At 44.1% G+C, this 21,275-nt stretch overlaps 1 long non-coding RNA gene across 2 annotated transcripts; it reads left to right on the top strand.

Annotated features, from left to right (window-relative positions):
- The first annotated feature begins 260 nt into the window (after positions 1–260).
- Positions 261–7,541, top strand: LOC107402526 (uncharacterized). Of its 2 annotated transcripts, XR_006064899.2 has the most exons (4): positions 261–4,867; positions 5,176–5,267; positions 5,403–5,564; positions 7,012–7,541. It is a non-coding gene; the product is annotated as an uncharacterized LOC107402526 (long non-coding RNA). The 2 variants fall into 2 exon arrangements; XR_006064900.2 differs by lacking the exon at positions 5,176–5,267.
- The last annotated feature ends 13,734 nt before the right edge of the window (positions 7,542–21,275 follow it).

The following is a 21,275-nucleotide window of genomic DNA, read 5'->3' as shown; positions in this document are numbered from 1 at the left end:
GGCGGCGGCCCCCGCGGCCATGGCCCGTCGGCCCCGCGCGCTCCTGTGCCTGGCGCGGCTCCCGCGCTCCCCCGAGTGCGGGGCGGCGGCGGCGGCAGCGGCGGTGGCGGCGGCGGCGGCGGCGGGACGGGCGAGCGCGCTGCTCGGCCACTTCCGGGTTCTCCCGGCCGGCGCCGACGCCGTGACGGGCGGGCGCTGCGGCCTCCCGCGGCGGAGGGACCCCTCCCTCGGCGCCGCCCCTTCCTCCGCGGCGTCTGGAGGAGGCGGTGGCGGGCGAGCCGGCGAGCGGGCGAGCGCCCCCGAAGGGACCCGGGACCGAGGCTGGAGGATGGGCCGCGCTGGGGAGGGTTCGTGCGGAGGAAGGGCGCTCGCTCGCCTGTGCACGGCTTGCTCTGATTCACGGGCGTGTGCACGTCCTCCTCTTTGAGTGCCTTCCCCTCCCCCGGGGGGTGGGGTGAGGGGGTCAGGCCCAGCGCTGCCTTTCCAAAGGGGGAAACCGAGGCAAGAAAAAAAAAAAAAAATGAATCGGCCTGGCCGGTGTCTCAAGCCTGAAGCTAAGGGGTCTTTCCTGGGTGTTCCCTAATCTGGTCCTTGGGCGAGTGAGATGAGCACCTGCTTGGCAGAGGTTGGGGGACGTGACAGAGCCAAAGCGGGTCGCTGAGTTTAGCAGGCTGCTGCCGATCTGGACGTGATAAGAGAAACAATAAGCCGAGGATGGATGCCCCACTGTGAAGAAGAATAAATTGCGGTGAGGATAGGGCTTGCTGTAGAGCGAGGAGTGATCAGGAAGGCCTCTTGAGGTATCAGTTAAACAGGGATGAATCAACATGAACCTTGAGTAACGCAAGGGATGAGTGCCCAGGGCTACGGCAAAAACAGTGAAGATCCCGGTCAGCAAGATGCCTGTCATGTTGAGGAAAAGGTAGAGCAGGAAGGTGGGGGTTCTCCACGAATGCCTGCTAGAGGAGGAAGACACACCTGGGAACTTAGAGATGGGAAGTCTCCAGTTCCACTCCAAACTTAACTGCTTCGGCAACCTCGAGGTAGAGCCAGGATTCCCTGCTTAAAGGAGTCCTCCAGATGGTGCTGGTGCCCGCTAAGGTCTGGGGCTCTCTACTGTAGCTGAGGCTGAATGAGACCATTACTGACCAAAGGATTACGGTTAGTTGTGCAAGTGATACACACGCAGCATGAGAAAAGAGCACACAGGGTTAGCCTAGTCGGGATGAAAAAGGAAAGATGGCCTGGACTGGAGTCAGGGTGATTGGAAGAAGCGGTCAGGTCGTAGAAGATAAAACACTCAGTAGGAATTGCTCATGGGTTGGGTGTAAGAAAAAGTAATGTCCTTGGTGGTCCTGGGGGTTTTCATTTGCTGAGATTGGAGAGAGTGAGGAAGAACCAGTTGGTGGTGGTTGGGGGTATATTTTAGACTTTGATAGAGTAAATTGAGATCTTTGTTAAACACTTAAACAATAGCTGTAGACCATACGGTATATATGTGTCTGGAGTGAACTTAAATGTGGAGCTTGTCCCGTGTAGATGGTATGTAAAGTCATTGGGATTAGTTGAAATCAGCTCTGTGATGTAGCTACAGAAACAAAGACCAAGAAATGAGCCCTGGGGTACTCATCAACATCAAGAAAATAAGTTGAAGGCTCGAATGCAGCTCAGGGACAGAGTGCTTGCCTGGGAGCACAAGGTCCCATTCCTAGCACTGCCAATAAATGCATAAATAAAAGAAGATGATGCCCCAAGTGGTGGTGTGTGCCTGTGATCCCAGTACTCTGGAGGCCCAGTGAGGATGCTGACTAGTGGCCTGTTTTTGTAAGAGAAAACACTCCTTGCCATGAGCTAGCATCTCTGCATCATGGTGCCAGCATTGTGTTACCATAGGTACGGTCTACGTGATGACTTCTTTCCTTGGTGTTAGTGATAGATTTGTCTAAGCCACAAAAAAAAAAAAAAAAACTTGCTTGATAAGGTAAAAATTGGATAAAATGATGGATGTAAAGCATGTTTGAGCTCACTACTTCAAGGTAAGCCTGCTTACAGAGTGAGTTCCAAAACCCTGCCTGAGCAACTTAGGGAGACTCAGTCTCATTGTAAATTGAATTAAATTAAATGGGGGGCTGTAGCTCGATGGAAGTGCCTAGCATATACAGAGCTCTGGGTTCAATTCCAGCACTGAAAAGAAAAAGAAATGTAAAGGATGTGTCAATCTGCTAAGCACGTACTTTGAACGATAGCCGCCTTTACATCTCCCCTGGCTCAGCTTTGTCCATCACAATTTTCTGTTTAACGGGTCCAATCCATCTAATATTCTAAATGTCTAACCAATCTTTTTTCCCTACCATTCTGTCTGTAGGGTTCAGGAGTAAACCAGGAAGGAAAGCTTTCTTTAAAAATCCATATGAAGTTCAGTCTTAGGGTTCAGCATCAATCTGAAGGGCTAGAAGCCTAGTGGTGGTACCAACTAGCCCCCTTTTCCTTCGGACAGGAAGAAGAGCTGGTATCCGCATCAGGCAGGGGTTAATCCCATGTCTTACTTAACGATCTTGAAACAATTTGAAGATGTAAATTCGCTCTGAGTCTTTGTTGTTTTCTGGGGGGGGGGGGGAACTGTCACAACTCTGGCTTTCAGTCAAAGCAAACCTGGCCTCCGATCAATACAATAGCAGTTTATAAGGCCAAAGTATCTCTCTTCTCTTCTCTTCTCTTCTCTTCTCTTCTCTTCTCTTCTCTTCTCTTCTCTTCTCTTCTCTTCTCTTCTCTTCTCTCTCTCTCTCTCTCTCTCTCTCTCTCTTCTTTTTTTTTGGGGGGGGGCTTTTCATTTTTTTAAGAAAAGGTCTCTCACTATGTAGCTCTGTTTGTCCTGGAACTCACTATGTAAACCAAGCAGGCCTCCAACTCACAGAGAACTATCTGCCTGCCTCTGCCTCCCAAGTGCTGGTTTCCACTTCCGTTTTTAAGAGGGCGAAGTAACTTCACAAAACTAGTCTTTGCTCAGATGCAGCCACCATACTTAACACTGTCTCCCCATCCACAAGAGCAGGGATATAAAAACGCTCGGCAGGATGAACACAAATCCCTCACCAGGACGGTGGCACAGAGATTGTTAAAGGTGCCCTCGGCTGTCCATTTCACCATCTTCTTGGGAATGCTGCTCAAGGCCACCAAAGAATTCCAGTTCTCTTTACCCTTGGCTGAAGAACTGATTTAGAGACACAGCTGTTTAACCTTTCTTCTGCTTGGGATTTTACCTACCTCGTGGGGGAAGGGGAATGTGATGCTGGAGATGGACCCAAGGCCTTGAGCATGGAAACCAAATGTTAAATAACTAATCTACAATCCTAAGTGCTGATTTTTTGTTTCTTTGTGGTGTTAGGGATCAAGGGATTGAACAATCCAAGGATTTTTGTATTCTCCATCACTTATTTGCACTCCTAGTCCTTGCTTTTTGTTGTTGTTGTTTGGTTGTTTTTTTGTTTTGTTTTGTTTTGAGGCAGGCTTTTGCTGTATGTCCAGGCTGCCATTGAAGTTAATATTCATACTGCCTCCTGTCTCTGCTTCCCAGGTACACAATTTACAGCATGTGCCACCATGTCAGCCCTTGATTTTTTTTTCTTACTTTTTTAAGATTTTATTTTTATTCTTTCTGTGTTTGGGGGAAGGGAGTCTGTGTGTAAGTATTCACACATATATGCAAGTGCTTAACGAGGCCAGAAGGGTAGGTTGGATTACCTGGAGCTGGAGTTACAGGTATTGTGAGCCACCCAATATGGGTATTAACCAAACCCCAGCCTGCTCTAAGAATAACAGGCACTCTTAATGACTGAGCCATCTTGACAGACCCCTGACATTTCTTTATTAATTCTTCTCTCTTGACAAAGGGATGAGACCTCGTAAAAGCCCACCCATTTCTTACACTGGTGAAATAAAACAGTCCCTGAGGGATTAAAATCGATCACTAATGTGATATCGCCAGAAGAGATCACTTGCAAAGAAGAGGGCACCCACAGAGGAGCAAGGGCTTGGCCGTCGCAGTGGCAAGAAGACTTAACCGGAGTTGAAACTGGATGTTGCCACAGAGCTAATGGCAGGCCCGACCATCAGGCACAAACGTGTGTGTCACGGCAAGATTCTCAGGGCTGAGAATACCGCTGTGAGGAAAAGCCTTCACATCTCTGTAAAACACTCAACAGATCCTACACTGGAAATCCCTTCCACTAGAAAGATGGAAAGTACAAAAAATAAAAAAAATCACTCATTCAAAAGCAGATAAGCTGGGGGCTGGGGGTGGAGGTAGGGGACTTTCTTAACAGGTGGGAAGCCCTGGGTCTGGTCCCAGCACCTCAAAAAGTGGGGCATGGTAGATGATTCTACCAGGGGTTAGATGGAGCGTTATACACACCTATAATCGAAGCACCGGGGAGGTAGAGGTAGGGTGATCAGGAATTCAGGGTCATCCTCAGCTATATATTGAGTTCAGGGACAACCTGGGCTTTGTGAGACTGTCTTAAAAAGATAAACAGACGAGCAGGATGTGGTAACACAGGCCCACCGTTCAGCAGGCTGAAGCAGAAGGATCATTTGAGTCCTGAAGTTCAAGGACAGCTTGAGCAACATTTTGTTTATTTTCTTTAAAGATTTATTTATTTATTATGTATACAGTGTTCTGCTTGCATGTGTGCCCACAGGCCAGAAGAGGGCACCAGACCTCATTACAGATGGTTGTGAGCCATCATGCGGTTGCTGAGAATTGAGCTCAGGACCTCTGGAAGAGTAACCAGTGCTCTTAACCTCTGAGCCATCTCTCCAGCCCTTGAGCAACATTTTGAAGACCCTTCTCTAAAATAAAGACAAATAGGTAATCCTTGGAAAAGTCTTAGTTTCTATACTACAGTTAGCCTAAAGGGCATTACTTAAATTGCTGCACTATTTTATTTTATTTATTATTTATTTACTTTCCTGTTTATTTTGGGGTGGGCAGGGGGGCAGAGACAAAGCCTCATTGAGTAGCTCTGGATGGCTGGAACTCTATATGTGGAACCTCGTGGCCTTGCACGCAGATCTGCCTGCCTCCATCTCTCCAAGAGCTGGCTAAGATTAAAGGCGTGCGCTACCAAGTCCAGGTGCACTCGTTTTAAACCGCGGGTTTTGCTTTTATACACACAGATTGGAGGCTTACTGTATATAGAATCGTATGAGGCATTTCAGCTATTCTCCCAGGACTTTGTTGCTTAGCAAGGGGATTTGACTACATCAAGGTATTTATCATAAGCCTTACCATGTCAGGTGGGGTAATTTGAGACTCTGCTTCAGACTAATAGAAAAACAAGATGTCTTTTGTGCCTGTGACTTCAGCTTACAAACGCTTGCTTCCTTGTCTTCATGTTTTGAAGATATCCAACTGCACCACCAGCATGACACACCTGCCCATTAGCCTGTATCTAAAGTTCCCGGAGAAATGAATGAAAATTGTTTGCTGGGAAGCTTAATTGAAAAATCTGTTTGAAATGGCCCAGGAGGTAGCCCAAAATAGGCTTCACACTAATGTATATCAGGTAAGCATTTTCTGTGCCTTTTTAAGAAAAGAAATTGGCTAAATCTATTTTTACTTGTATATATAGTATCTATTTATGTGGTCTGGTGATGTCATGCCTCATTATAGAATTATCTAGAACTAAACATCTTTCTACATGGTCAGCAGTGCTGGAGGAAAGAGAAAGCAAGACAAGATCCTTGATAAATCCTGAGAAGCATTATTAGCTTTCTGTCATTCATCTCTGATTATGCACATGCATGCACACCCAGGAACACCACCCACAGCTCCTGGTGGCCCCTCACAGGGGAATGGGAATATAGACCCTAAGCCGGTTATGAAATCAGATTGTTTGGGCTTTCTCAAAAAGTGTTCACTAAAACAACTTTTCAGCTTCACAATTTACTGTCTACAATGTGGTTTAAATGGCATAGAAGTCATTGGGATGCATCGTAGAGTAAACAGAAGAGGAAATTGAGTCTAATTTAGCTATAATGGTACCAATAAGGGGTTGGGGATGTGGCTCCGTCTCTTTCTTGTTAGCATTAATACATCTCTCACTTCTAGCCCTCACTGTCCACAGACTGCCTGTGTTCTCCTATTCCAATGGAAGTTTGCCGTGATTCAGTATTAGTCAGTACAATGATTATGGGGCCATGTTCTAGTACATAACTTCACATTAACTTCAGAATAACCGCATATTCACACACATGCACATGCATGCACACACACACACACACACACACACGCACACACACACACACACACACACACCCTGAAACAGGTCTCATGTAGCCTAGATTGACCTCAACCTTATTATGTAGCCTAGAAAGATGTTGAATTTCTGAGACTACTACTTCTGCCTCCCAAGTGCTGGGATTATAGGCATGAGCCACCACACCCAGTTTGCATTGCTGACAGAACCCAGGATTTTTGTACTTTCTAGGCAAGCACTCTCCTAAGGGAGCCACACCCCCAACCAACCCCTTATTGGTATCATTGTAGGTAAATGAGACTCAATTTCCTCTTCTGTTTACTGTAGGATACATCCCAATGACTGCTGTGCTATTTAAGTCACATTACAGACAATAAATTGTGAAGCTGAAAAGTTGTTTCCATTAACAATGATTTTTACTACACAGCACTGTGAAAAGAATGCTTTACTTTGTTTGCTAAGAAGCCATGTTGAGTTTAGGGGAAGAAACAATCTTTTTGAACCACAAACCTTTCGAGAGTGAACCTGTAGGAGTTTCTATTGCATGTTCAAATTGTTCATATGGTAATGTAAAAAGATATGTCTTGAGTTTCCACATAAATCCCGGAATTCCTTCTGCACGTGACGCTCCTTTACCAAGAAATCCTTAGCTCTCAGTCTGGTACTGGCGGACTCTGGAGAAGCATGCTGGATATAGGAGGTAAGTTGTTACTCGGTCCCTGAAGCATCTATATTTCTTCATTTTCCTTGTTAGGATCTTGGTAATGATCCAGCCGGAGAAGGACTGACTCCAAACTGCATGTGCATGAGAGCTATTCTTCACTGAACTAAAAATCAACCTGAGATGCCATTTTGAAGTCTTTGTTTGAAAGGAACTAAAATTAAACCATAAAGACAATTTTTCGAGCCGTGTTTTCTGAGGCACACCTATTCAAGCCGATCTTAATTCTGTTATGCTTTGGACATATTGACTTTTTCCTATGCCAGAAGAGAAAATACTGGACACTCTATTTTGAGTTGTTACTACCACCCCCTCAACGTACCTCCCACACTTCCTAAGCACCTATTCTGGTTTATTAAATTCAACAAGCCATTTGCATAAGATATTGCATAATATTTCATTTACTGTCTGTCTTTTCCTTTGGAATACAAGCCACATGAAGGAAGAGATTTTAGTCAGTGCAATCAGTACCATATCCCTAGGGCCTAGCAGCACACATTTTGTATTCAACAGATGTTACTGAATGAATGAACTGGCACTAAGTAAAACATCTACCTCTATATATATATATATATATATATATATATATATATATATATATATATATATATATATATATATTCCAGCTCAGATTCATGCAATGTGCATTTTAAGTACATCTATATAGAATCTTTTGTTTATCCTTTTACTTTTGGAAGTGCATAAGCAATGCTTCTTACAAATAATAAAGGTATGACGAAATTTTCTTGTCTTTCAGTTAGCCAATTAGCCCACCATTTGAGAATGCCTTCTTCAATGATCATAATGATGATTGGTGGGTAGAATGGGCAAGGGGTTAAGGTATGACATTAAGATTAAGGCCAGGACTCTGCCTTTAACACATTATAATCAACATCAGACACAAACAATGAATCCATATGTTAAATAAAAATAGATAAAAGACTCTGAGATGTACTTGGCCGATAAAGTAGATGGGGGGCAAATGTGGAGACCTAAGTTCAGATCCTTAGAACCCATGTAAGGCAGTACAGGACACATCAGAGCATCTATAATCTGTGTGTGCCTACAAACAGATGGAGTGGAGACAGGAGCTCCAAGAGCAGCTAGCCTTGACAGATGCAGGCGCAAACAACAAGAGACCCTGTCTCAAGCAAGGTAGAAGGTGAGGACTGACATCCAAGATTGTTCTCTGACCTCTACATACATGGGTAGCATGCACACACTCACAGTCAAACATATACAAAGAAATAGATTTTAAAAAGTTGGAAGATAACACAATCTTTAGAAAATAATGTGTTGAATATCCATGAAGTGGGAAAAGAAAGTGTGTTTAGTGAATAGAAAAAAGAACTTTAAACATGTGATCCTGGGGATGAAACATGGAGACATAAGGCTGAAGTATTAATGTTCAGGTCAGATCTCGGATACCTTGGATGAATCACAGACTATCTATAGAGAAAGTATAATTCTTGAATGGTTGTGTGTGTGTGTGTGTGTGTGTGTGTGTGTGTGTGTGTGTGTGTGTAAACATGTGGGAGTGTGTGGAGGCCCACAAAGGTTTCCTAGTGAGATCTGAGCTTGCTTTACCCAGCAGAGCTGCATTAGAGGATTGCTTGACCATGTGCGTGGTTACCAGGTGATTGGAAGGGTCTGCACTTGGATGTGCAGTATGCTTTGATCTAGCAAGGGGGAGGGCTTTTGCCCTGCCCCTTGGCATTCCTTTAAAAAGCCTTTTAGAAGAGCCAGAAGGGGCCGATGGATAAGGATCCAGGCCCTCCTGAGCCATCCTGTGCTTCTGTTTCTCTCCTTTCTATCCTTCTATCTAAATATTTCTCACTTCTCCCTCCTCAAGAGCACCCTGGGGTAAAAGTGGGAGTGGGTCTCCCACAGGAGTGTGTTTGTCCAGGTACTGGAATAAGACTGGAAATCTGGTATGGTTGTACAAATAGGAGAAGTTGGAAGTGAGATTTGTTAAAACAACAACAACAAAAATCCTGTTATACGAATCCATCATATAATGACAGCTTGGATGCATGATCTACAGGAAAGGGAGGGCCAAGTGAGAAAACACCTGACTCAACCAATAATTTGTCATATGGAACCGGGAAGATAAAATGGTCAAAATCCTAACACATTCAAACATGGAAAATTGATTGTCAAATTGGCAAAACTAAGAAGATCGCATGGGCCGGATGATGGTGCCAGCGTGTGTTTTTTAAGCCTGTGGTCGTTTGAATAAGAATGGTCCCCATCGGGTCATATATTTGAATGCTTAGGGAGTGGCACCATTTGTTGGAGTAGGTGTGGCCTTGTTGGAGGAAGCGTGTCACTGAGGGTTGGCTGAGGCTTCCAGGGCCCAAGCCAGGCTCAGAGGCTCTCTCTCCTCCCTGCCGCTGTGGATACAGATGTAGGACTCTCAGCTCCTCCAGCACTCTGTCGGCCTGCATGCTGCTGTGTTTCCCACAATGCTAATAAACGGACTAAACCTCTGAAACTGTGAGCAAACCGCCATTAAATGCTTTCCTTTATAGGCGTTACCGCGATCATGGTGTCTCTTCACAGCAATAGGACACTGGCTAAGACAAGACCCAAGGGTTTTCAGTCATAGCAAGATGTTCCAGTGAAACAGCCAGAAGAATAAAGAGTTCTGGTACAAAAACGCAGTAACAGCTAAAAGTCACCGGCCGCTGCAGAAACTGGGAATGCAACTTTCTGTTGCTACTCTGTTCCTGGCTTCTCCAGCCTCTTTTCTGTGTTTCTCTGCATAATGGACACCCTAACATTTCTTTAATTGCTCATTTTTTTTTAAAATTTAAGTAGATAACGCAGAAGTATATTCTTACAGTTAGAAATGCAAGCTGTGGCATGGAGAACCCCTCTCCTGCCCTTTCACCAAATGTGGCATGCGTCAGTACCCTCCCTGTGTCTTTTCATGAGTTTTTCTATGCCATCGCATCATAGGAGGTATCTAGAGATCTACCTAGGTTTGCATTTGTTTGTCTCTGGTAAATGGAACCGTGCTGTATGCTATCATCAGCCATTAGCAGCTGCTAAGGGAACTTTGCTGCCAATTTGCTGTAGCTGCAGGGAACCCAGGTAGGGAGAGCTCAGCTGCCAATTACCAGTACATCCAGGATTTAAACTAACACAAATTTCGGAAAAGGCGGTGGCCGTGAGAAGGTAGACTAAAGCATCAGGTTGAATATGGTACTGCCAGGCGAGAATACGCCATCATATCTGTACCCCCAGGTACCTCAGACAACATTCCATCCCCTCCCACAAAACATGCACGTTCATTCAGAAATCTTTTAGCTGCTGTTTCTATCGGTATGTGTATGCTCTGACATGTGTGAGTGCAGGTGCACTCATGATACGTGTGTGGAGGTATCGGTCCTCATCTTCACCTTCCATCTTGTGTGAGGTAAGGTCTCTTGATGGCCATGCTGCGTTTGCCAAGCTAGCTGCTTGCCAAGCTTCCAGGGATTCTGCTGTCTCTGTCTCCCATCTTGATCGACAACAAGAATGCTGGCGTTACACACATGTGTGCTCCTGTGTATGACTTTTATGTGGGTTTTGGGGATCCAGCTCAGGTTCTTTGGTTTCTTTGGCAAGAATGGTACCACATAGGTCCCAGGGATAAAACTCTGGTCATCAAGCTTGGCCTTTCCCCACTGAACTATCTTCCCAGGCCCAGAACTCTCTTTATTTATTTATTTTTACTGTTTTGAGACAGGGTCTTGTTCTGTAGCCCAGGCTGGCATTGAGTGTCAAGGCAAACTTTCTGCTTCAGCTTCCCAAGAACTGGGATTACCATGCCTGCCTGGAAAATAATATTTTTATTTATTTTTTAAGACTTATTATTTGGGGGAATGTAATATATGAAAGAATAAATTAATTTAAAAAAAAGAAAAAGAAAGAAAACTTCCCAGAAATTCTCCTACAAAACTCCTCACATCTCATTGGCCAGAATCAAGACACACACAAATTTCAAACTGACCACTGCCAAACCAACGCCCTTGTCTTTGGACCAGAGGGTCAGACCTTGCTTAGACCTGGGAGAGGAGTCAGATGTCTCTGATGCATGTGGCTGCTTAAGAAAGAGGCAGATCCCTAAGGAAATCTGGGGTCCAGCTAAAAGGAAGGAATTCTGGACAGCCATTTCAAACAGGTAAGATCATTCTGCCGCCCATGGTTTTTTCACTGTTTCTCCTTCCCAGAACCACCTTCTTTTTAGACATCCTTACTCATATTTTGTGTTTCCAATGTGTCTTTTCTGACTAGACTCCAACTATAACTTCCCTGGAGCTGTCCTTGGCCTCCTTAGCTCATTGCAATGTCTTCTCCCCTGGAACAAGATTTCAGTTTGTTATTTTCCAATAAATAAATCAATAGATTTATTTTTAGTATTTTTAGTTACGTGTATGTCTGAGTGTGGGTATGTGCATATGAGTATAGATGCCCTTGGAGGTCAGGGGCATCAGATCCCCTGGAACTGGAGTTACAGGAGGCTGTGAACTACCTGGTGTGGTGCCAGGAACCAAACCCGGGTCCTCTGGGAGAGTGGCAACGGTTCTGGACTACTGAGCCATCTCTTCAACCCTTGTTTTATTCTTAACCTGACACTGAAAGTCACTGCTTCCCCAGTAAAAATGATGATGTTTTATTGGGCTTTACATTGCCAGGAAGACTTCCTTCTCTCTAGACTCTTTTTTTTTTTTTTTGGTTTTTCGAGACAGGGTTTCTCTTGTGTAGCTTTGCGCCTTTCCTGGAACTCACTTGGTAGCCCAGGCTGGCCTCGAACTCACAGAGATCCGCCTGGCTCTGCCTCCCGAGTGCTGGGATTAAAGGCGTGCGCCACCACCGCCCGGCTCTAGACTCTTTTTTTAATACCCTTTCTTCTAGCCTGTGCTCTTTCTGAGTTTTTCATTCCCCTTAAATGAGAAGGGAGGAGACCTGAGCTGTGGTGGATATCTGTTCATTGTATGTTGGTCAAGAGGTGCTGAAATTTTATTCTTTTTGTGCTTCGGTTCCTAGTGAAGCCTCCCAAAGCCATAGTAATTACATGCCTACTTATAATAATGATTTACTTTAGAGCATGCTTAAATATTGCAGTAACATGCATTTTATTTAGCACAATCCATTTTTGCACTTCTAACTGTGAGAAGCTATATGTATTCATAATTACAGTTTATTTGAATGTGTAGTATTTTTAGAACAGTGAAGTACCACACTTTGGGGGGGTTGGAATGAAAATAATTCATGTATTTTTAAATGAACTAAGCTTTTTAATGTTCAGTGTCTAGGATAATTTTAAAATTCATTGGTTGTTTTTATTATAAGCCATGAATAAAAATATCTTTATACAATGAAACTAATTTGCAATATCCATGTCTCGTGACCACCACTGACTATTTTTGTCATTGTTGTGGTTAAATTATCTTTGAGAGTTTTTTTTTCTTTTATTCTGAATTGCATGCTAAGTTTTTTCCCCACATTTATTTGTTTGTATGTTCACACATAGATGTGCCACGACACACATGTAGAGGTCAGAAGACAGCCCGAGGGAGTTGATTCTCTCCTCATGCGCTGTGGATAATGGGGACAGGATGCCAGATGTCAGACTTGGCAACAAGCACCTTTCCCTGCCGAGACATCTTGTTGACCCTCAAACAATTTTGATAAATGGAAGTATTTCAGATTGTGCTAAAAAAAAAAATTACTTGTTTCCTCATAACTAATTAAAATCACGTTGTGAGAAAACTTCCTGGAACCAGTTTGCAGGCTTATCTAGTTCATTCACCTAATTTTACATGGGAAGATGGCCTTTTGAAACAATATCCAGAGGGCAGGCAAGGTAGTTCAGTGATTAAAGGCACCTGACACTAAGCCTGGAGACCTGAGTTTGTCCCCAGGGTCCACATGGCGGAAGGAGAGAACTGATTCCCATGAACTGTCCTCTGGCCTGTACGCATGCTCGTGACACACATGCATGCTCACCTGTGCACACACACATGCTTAGTGGCATGTGTGCATGCTGACCTGTGCACAGACACACACGCTTAGTGGCATGTGTGCATGCTCACCTGTGCACAGACACATGCTTAGTGGCATGTGCGCATGCTCATGCCTGCACACACACACACACACACACACACACACACACACACACACACACACACACACAAATAAGTCTGTCATCTGAGCATTTGAGGGATGGAGGCAAAAAGAGAAGGAGTTCAAGGTCAGGCTTTTAGCTACATAGCCGAGTTTGAACCCAGCAGGGCTATATGTGACCCTGTCTCAAAAAAAGAAAAAAAAATACACCTAGAGAATATTCTGGATTCTGAGCTTTCTTTAGTACCTCATTGTGCAATTTCACAGTCCTTTTCAAGATTCAGTACTTTGCAGTCCTGTTTGCTGTGGAGGCAGGTTTAAAAACCCTCTAACCTGCCAGGAAGAGCTTGCACACCCCAAGGAAATTTTAGGTATATATCTAAAATTACAAAGGAATATGATTCATGTGCAAAAAAAAATGACATTTGGGGTGAAATTGTCTCAGCAACACTTTCTGGAGGAGATATACTTTGATCTGTACATAGTCATATGTACATATATGACATAGACGACTCAGATTCATGCAGAGAAGATCCAGGTTCATTGAGAGAAGGAAAAACAAAACACAAACTCCAGAGCTGGCAGAAATGGAGGGTCCGTCCTACCTTATGTTGGAGGCAGTAAGTGAGGCTGGACAACTAAGGCCATGTACTCTCTCGGGGGTCCCCCAAAGCTGGGGTGCTTATTGATTTATTTAGAACCAGGTGGAGCATTCTAAATAAGGGAATTACTCATTCATAAGGTATGTTAATAAGGCTGGTGTAGCTGGAGTGAACACGTTAAGAATGAGACTTATCTTTTTAATAAGTATTTTGAGTTTTTTTTTTTACATGCAAGAATGTTTTTATCTGCATGTATGTCTGTGCACCACGTGTGCAATGCCCATGTAGGCCCAAAGAGGGTGTCGTTGGGAGACAGTTGTGAGCCACAGTGTGGGTGCTGGGAATCTAGCCCAGGTCCTCCGGAAGAGCAGTCAGGGCTTCGGCCACTGAGCTACCTCTCCAGCCCAAGAGACTTATTTTTTAGATACTGATCTAATGGTATCAAGTATGATAAGCAAATACCTTACTACTGAATTTCCCACCACCTCCCTCCAGTGACTTAGGGAATTGTAAAAGGAAAGGCATTGGCTAAGTGACTATTACATACCAAACATTTTTTATAACAGATGGACCTCATGACACATCAATTTTACTTCTAGGAATTTATTGTAAAGAATTAATTTTAGATACAGTTGCGTCAGCTTCCAATTTTTTAAAAAATGTTGTTGATTTATTTATTCTTATTTTATGTGCATTGGTGTTTTGCCTGCGTGTATGTCTCTGTGAGGGTGTCCGATCCCCTACCACTCCATGGAGTTACAGGCAGGTGTGAGGTGCCATGTGGGTGCTGGGAATTGAACCCAGGTCCTCTGGAAGAGCAGCCAGTGCTCTTAACTCTTAAGCTATTTCTTTGGACCCAGCTTCCAAAAATTTTAATACAGCATATTTGTATAATAATAAATTGAAAGCCCAAATTGGCAAATAGGTGATGGGATTCATATTATTAAAATAGTACCACATAATGGACTATTATGGGATCATTGTATTGATAAAGTGTAAGGATAGTTAATGTATAAAAAGATGGCATTGATTTTTTTTTAGATGTGTGTGTGCACACTTGCGTGTGCCTATGTGTGTGCATGCGCACTTGTGTGTGCACACTTGCGTGCGTGTGTGTGTGTGTGTGTGTGTGTGTGTGCGCGCACTTGTGTGTGTGTACCTATGTGTGTGCGTGCGCACTTGTGTGGGTGTGTGCGCGTGCGCGCGTGAGTGCGTGTGAACCACGTGTGTGCAGATGCCTTCAGAGACCAGAGGGGGTGTCTGACCCCCTGAAGCTGGAGTTACAGGCAGTTGTCTGCTTCCCACTGCGGGTTCTCGGAGCCAAACTCAGGTCTTCTAGAAGAACAGCAAGTGATCTTCACTGATGAATCATCATTCCGGCTTCCAGTAAGGCACTGTTTAAGGGTAAACTGAGTTATGAAACACTGTGTGTTGTTTGATACTATATATGTAACCGAAAGAAAAACAGCATCTATACATGTAGATAGCAAATTGGAAAAATCTGACTTATTTTGATTGTACAGAAAATGTGATTTTTTTTTTGTTTCTGTTTTCCTTAGATATAAGTATTTCCTGGTGTGATCTTATCCTTACCCTAATATAAAATATTGAACAGGACCGTGACTCATTAAAATGACATAGTTCTCCATCCTATTAAAATTCTCTGGCGTGGTGGTACACACCTGGAATCCCACCACTCGGGAGGAAGAGGAAGAAGGACGGTAAACTTGAGGCTAGCCTTGGCTACCTCAGGAGACGCGCTCACAAGAACAACAACAAAAGCAAAACAGAACGCTGGGCCGGTGGGACGGCTCAGCTGAAGAGCGCTTGCCTCACAAGTGTGAGGATCTGAGTTGCATCCCCAGCATCCACCGGAAAAAGCTGGGCATGGTGGTGCCGACTTCCCAGTGCTGCGGGCGGAGGTGGAAACAGGGAAATCCTGGGAGCCTGCTGCAGCCAGCGCAAAACAAGTGAAAAGCAGACATGTGTCTGTATGCATACATACATGGTATAGTAAACATTGCATGCATGTATGTTTGTGTATGCATACATTGTACATTAAATATTATATATATATAAAATGCCACAACTCAGTCTTAAGTAATAGCCAAAAATCCAAATGTAACTTTGAGTTATTTTTTTCCTTCTCTAATGTCTTTTCCTTTTCTTTTTTCTTTTTTGTTTTAGCAGAGCAAACAGATTTATTAGTGAAGAGTGAGAGAGAAGAACAAACCTACTGTGACTGGGAGGCATTCCAAGGGAGGAGAAAACAGCCTCCTTCTCCAATATCTGACCTTTTTCCATCTGAATCTTATAACAGGGAGAATGGATCCCCCAGGGAGTCCTTCTGCAATGCTCTTTACACGTAGAGCTACGTACTGGTCAGGAAGAAGACTGCCATTATAGTGCCCACCCCACCCCCCAACCAAGGAGCAGTAAATCACCCACTCCCATTTTTCATTAACTTGTGTGAAATATGTAGCTCATAATACTTGCCCTGCCAACTTCTCAGGCTTATTGGAAACATCATATTGTATATAGAAGCAGAATTAGTTTACAGAATTTAAAACATTTTAACGGTATGTTGTCAATATGTGTACATATATCACATTAGGGGCTGGAGAGATGGCTCAGTGGTTAAGAGCACTGACTGCTTTTCCAGAGGTCCTGGGTTCATTTCCCAGCACCCACATGGCAGCTCACAACTCTCTGTAACTCCACTTTCAGGGAGTCTGACACCCTCTCTTGTCTTCCTCAGGTACGGTACACACAAGTGGTGCAAGACAGATATGTAAGCTAACAAAACCCACATAGAATATAAATTCATCTTAAACGATGAATATATATAGTCTCTAATGTGATATATATTATATCATAATACTGTATTATACAGTATAATATATTATATATGCATATCTCACATTAGAACAATATCCCAGCAATCAGATACTTGTAGGAGGCCATACAGGTGACTTAGATAATTAGGTCAGGCTGGGGTATGTGATCTGACCCTGAAGTTGGAGAGACAAAATATAGAATGGTAACCTGGGCAATAGGGAGTCCATCATATTTTAAGGGACCCCTGAAACCCTGATTTTCATGTTTCCTACTAATTTAAATATCAAGCCCCTAGAATATAGCACAGTATGAATCAAAATAAAACACTGAATTAATCACAAATGAGGGCAATATGATGGCTATTCTTGACTGTCAACTAGACTACATCTGGAATCAACTACAATCCAGAAATGGAGAGCACATCTGTGAGAGATTTTTTTTTGCTTGGTTTGAAGTGGAAGAATCCACTTATAATCCAGACCTTTAAAGTAGTAAAGCACAGTCTTTGATCCGTATCTTGAGGAGGGAAGACACACCTTTAATCTGGGCCAGGCCTTCTGCTGGACATGGAGGAAGGAAGCTTTTGCTCTTTACCTGTTTCCTCTCACCTTGCTGGCATGTCTGTTCCTTCGCTGGCACAGGAGTCTACTTCTTTGAGATTCCAGTATCTCCTGAAGACCAGCTGAGACATCCAGCCTTGTGGACTGAGCAACTTCTGAATTCTTGGACTTTCCATTCATAACCCGCCTGTAACAGTTTCCATTCATAATGTTGGATTAGTTGGACCATAGCCTGTAAGTGATTTTAATAAATCCTGTGTGTGTGTGTGTGTGTGTGTGTGTGTGTGTGTGTGTGTGTGTGTGTGTTTATTGTGTAAGTTCCACTACTCTAGAGAACCCTGATTAATACAGGCATCCTTTAATCCCCAGGGCAGCATGTTATAAATCTTCACTATGCTTGAAGGCAATGACCTTGACTTCTATATTCCTTTGCTCTTAAATTTTATTTTGTTTTTGTCTTTTGAAACATGGCCTCGCTTAGTAGCTCTGGGCAGCCTAGAACTCACTATGGACACCAGGCTGGCCTTGAACTCACAGAGATCTGCCTGCCTCTGCCCCCCAAGTGCTGGGATTAAAGAAGTGAGCCACCACATCTGGCCCTGCTCTCATTACTTTACTCGGGAATGGATGTGTGCTGCCTGATTGGGAGATTGCTTGGGGGAGAGATGTCGAACAGCGTTTGTCAAACTTCTTCAAGAGGTCTTTCTATGTGCAAGTGTGGTTTTAGTATAAAATGGGTGGTTAATGTGAGTAGAAGAACAAGCAGAGAGGTTCGGCTGTTCGGGGCGCTCCGCTCACTCTGTAATGAGGTTAGACGGAGCTGATTAAAGTCACGACGAGTGGATGAGTGATAACTAACTCGGGGAGGTGGATGTCTGTTGTCAGGAAGGTGTGTCTTCAGAAGAGACTTCCCAAGGTGGTAAGGCCCCTATGTAATGCAACAAACGTCTGTTCAGTGGGATGTCACTGTCTTGAGACAGGGTCTCGCGGAGCTCAAGCTGGTTTTGAACTTACTGTGTAACCTAAAATGACCTTGACTGTCCGCTCTTTCTGCCTCTGCTTACTGAGTGCTCGTGTGCTCCAGAATATTTGGTTTATGGGATAGAGTCGTGGACTTCCTGTGTGCTGTGATGGTTGGAATGAACTGTCCCCCACTGTCTCTGGCATTTCGGTGCTTGGTCCCCAGTTGGTAGATGTCTTTATGGGGGCTTAGGAGGTATGGCTTTGCTGGAAGAAGCCTGTCACCAGTGATGGGTCAGAGTGCTTGGAGATTTTGTGCCGTTCAAGTTATCACTCTCCACTTCCGGTTTGTAGTCTAAGTTGTGAGCTCTCTCTCAGCTGGTGTTGCAGTAACCATGCTTGCCGGCTACCACATTTCCTCACCATGATGGTGGTGATGGACACATTCCCCCCACCCCCGATCCCTAAGCCCCCAAATAAACTCTTCCTTCTAAAGATTTATTTCTTTTTACTTGATGTGTATGAGTGTTTTGTCTGCGTGTCTGTTATGTGTACCACATGTGTGCCTGTTGCCCACAGAGGCCAGAAGAGAGCACCAGATCTCCCCGAAATGGAATCACAGAAGGTTGCGAGCAGCCTATGGGTGCTGAGAATGGAACCCAGGTCGTCTGAAGGATCGGCCAGTGCTCTTCACCACTGAGCCACCTGTCCATCCCCCATAACCTTCCTTCTATAAACTGCCTTGTGTTTTATCACAGCAAGAGGAAAGTAACCAGTACATGTGCTAAGCAAGCACTCTATTAACTGAGCCATCTCCAAAGTACTTCAAAGTACTTACTGTGCAATATGTCAGCAAGCAAAACAAACATCCCCAACATCTGTGGAGCCTGGATTTTACTAAGGGGACTAACAATAGCCGTAATAACTTAGAATGTCCTATAGGACGTTAGAAAGGATGCTGGCCAATTCTGTCTGCTAATGGACGAGGATATAGTCTTTACTTGATCAAACACAAGTGCCACTGGGCATAGTGGCATACGTTTGTAATCCTAGCTCTTCAAGAGGGTGAAACAGAAAGATCCCTGGGCCCAGGAGTCCAAGGCCACCCTGAGCAACACAGTAAAGTGTGTATGTGTGTGTACATCTGTCTCTGTGCATGTGTGTACATCTTTCCCTGTGCATGTGTGTGTGTGTACATCTGTCCATGTGAATATGTGTGTGTACATCTGTCTCTGTGTATGTGTACAACTGTCTTTTTGTGTGTGTACATCTGTCTCTGTGTGTGTGTCTATGTGCACTTCTGTCTCTTTCTGCATGTGTGTCTGTGTATGTGTACATCTATCTCTGTGCATGTACATCTGTCCCTGTGTATGTGTGTATGTACATCTATGTGTGTCTGTACATTTGTATGTGTGTGTGTACATCTGTCCCTGTGTATGAGTATTTGTACAACTGTCCCTGTATGTGTGTGTATAATATGTACAGCTGTCTCTGTGTATGGGTATGGACACATCTGTGTGTATGTGTACATATGTCTTTGTGTGTGTGTACATCTGTCTCTGTGTATGTGTGTATGAATACATCTGTCTATGTGTATGTGTGTATATGTACATCTGTCTCTGTGTATATATATGGACACATCTATGTGTGTGTACATCTGTGTGTGTGTACATCTGTCTGTGTGTGTGTGTGTGAATACATCTGTCTACATGTATGTATATGGACACATCTGTGTGTATGTGTATACATCTTTGTGTGTGAGTACATCTGTCTATGCGTATGTGTGTATATGTACACCTGTCTCTGTGTATGTATATGGACACATCTGTGTGTATATATGTACACCTGTCTCTGTGTATGTATATGGACACATCAGTGTGCGCACACACACACTTGTCCCTCGGGGTGTATCTATGTCTGTCTCTCCACGTGTGTATCCCCTGAGTCTGCTTCTCTGGTGGATCCCCAACTAAGACTGAAGTGAAAAGGCAAAGGAGGGCATGAGAGCTCCGGGCTGTGAGATGAGAGGGAGCTAGGGAGCTGGAAGATCATGGAGGAGAGCCAGGTTAGCTTCCCAGAAAAGTGGGATTTGAGCAGAAGGATGAGGACCAAGAGCAGTTTCCAGTCTGTAAGATTTCTGGGCCTTTACTGAGTGAACCAGAAAATGATTGCAGTGTTAGATTTTCCTCGGGGTAATATAATCTCCCTTTGGGGAGACGGAGTCTACACTTGCAGACTAGATGAGCCTCGAAGTCACGGTCTCCCTGCCTCTGTCTGCTTTTCGTTTGTTATTTATTTGTTGCAGAGAGAGTCGCATGTATCCCATGCTGGCCTGGAACTTGCTGTGTGCCGAAAGATGACCTTGAAATTCGAATCCTCCTGCCTCCGCTTTCCAAGAGCTGGGGTTACAAATGTGTAGCACTATACCCAGCTTGTGCAGTGCTCTGGATAGAACTCGGACTTTCTATATACTGGGAAAGTCAAGGCTGCAGGTTGCTCAGTTGGTAGAGCACTTTCCCAGTATATAGAAAGTCCGAGTTCTATCCAGAGCACTGCACAAGCTGGGTATAGTGCTACGCTAATCCTAAGAGAAATACTGTGCTAAGAACAAAACACAGGCTGGGGGTGAGTGACATGCAATCGGGAACAGAGAAGTCTGATGTAGTGTTGGAATAAACCAGATGACATACGATATTGAGGCCTCTATCTACATCTTGAAGACAGGCCTGCCATTCAGGTGAATTACATGGGGGTTGGTTGGTGTCCATGCCACACCAGTTAGGAAATGTTCTGAATATTCCCTGTCTGGAAAACGGGGAAGAAGGTGGGCAGTGGGCGAATGTGGATGTGGGAGCTTTAGCCATCTGCAAAAGCATAAGGACCTAAGAAGACTCAGCCTAGTCAGGAGTTTCCAGAATGAGAAAATGGTTGTTTCAAACTAATGCTAAGTAGCAATAAATAGCTACTGACATACCACAATCTGGATCCTTTCCTGAATACTTTCTATGCATCATGCAAACAAATGCATTATTTTTGCAGCATTCAATTATTGCTACAAAATAGACCAGTCCCAATATGATGATTCGATCATGGCTTATTTGTTCAAGATTCCGTGGGTTGGCAGTTTAAACTGGGAAGGTTTACCTCTGCTCCATATGGTGGTGGCTGGAATCACACATATGGTTGCAGCCACTTGGCAAGCCAGCTCGGGCTGGCTAGTCCC

This window comes from Peromyscus maniculatus, chromosome 17 (genome assembly GCF_049852395.1).
Source record: "Peromyscus maniculatus bairdii isolate BWxNUB_F1_BW_parent chromosome 17, HU_Pman_BW_mat_3.1, whole genome shotgun sequence".
NCBI classification, from domain to species: Eukaryota; Metazoa; Chordata; class Mammalia; order Rodentia; family Cricetidae; genus Peromyscus; species Peromyscus maniculatus.
Note: the sequence above shows the minus strand (reverse complement) of the source record. Positions and strands in the feature narration are given on the sequence as shown.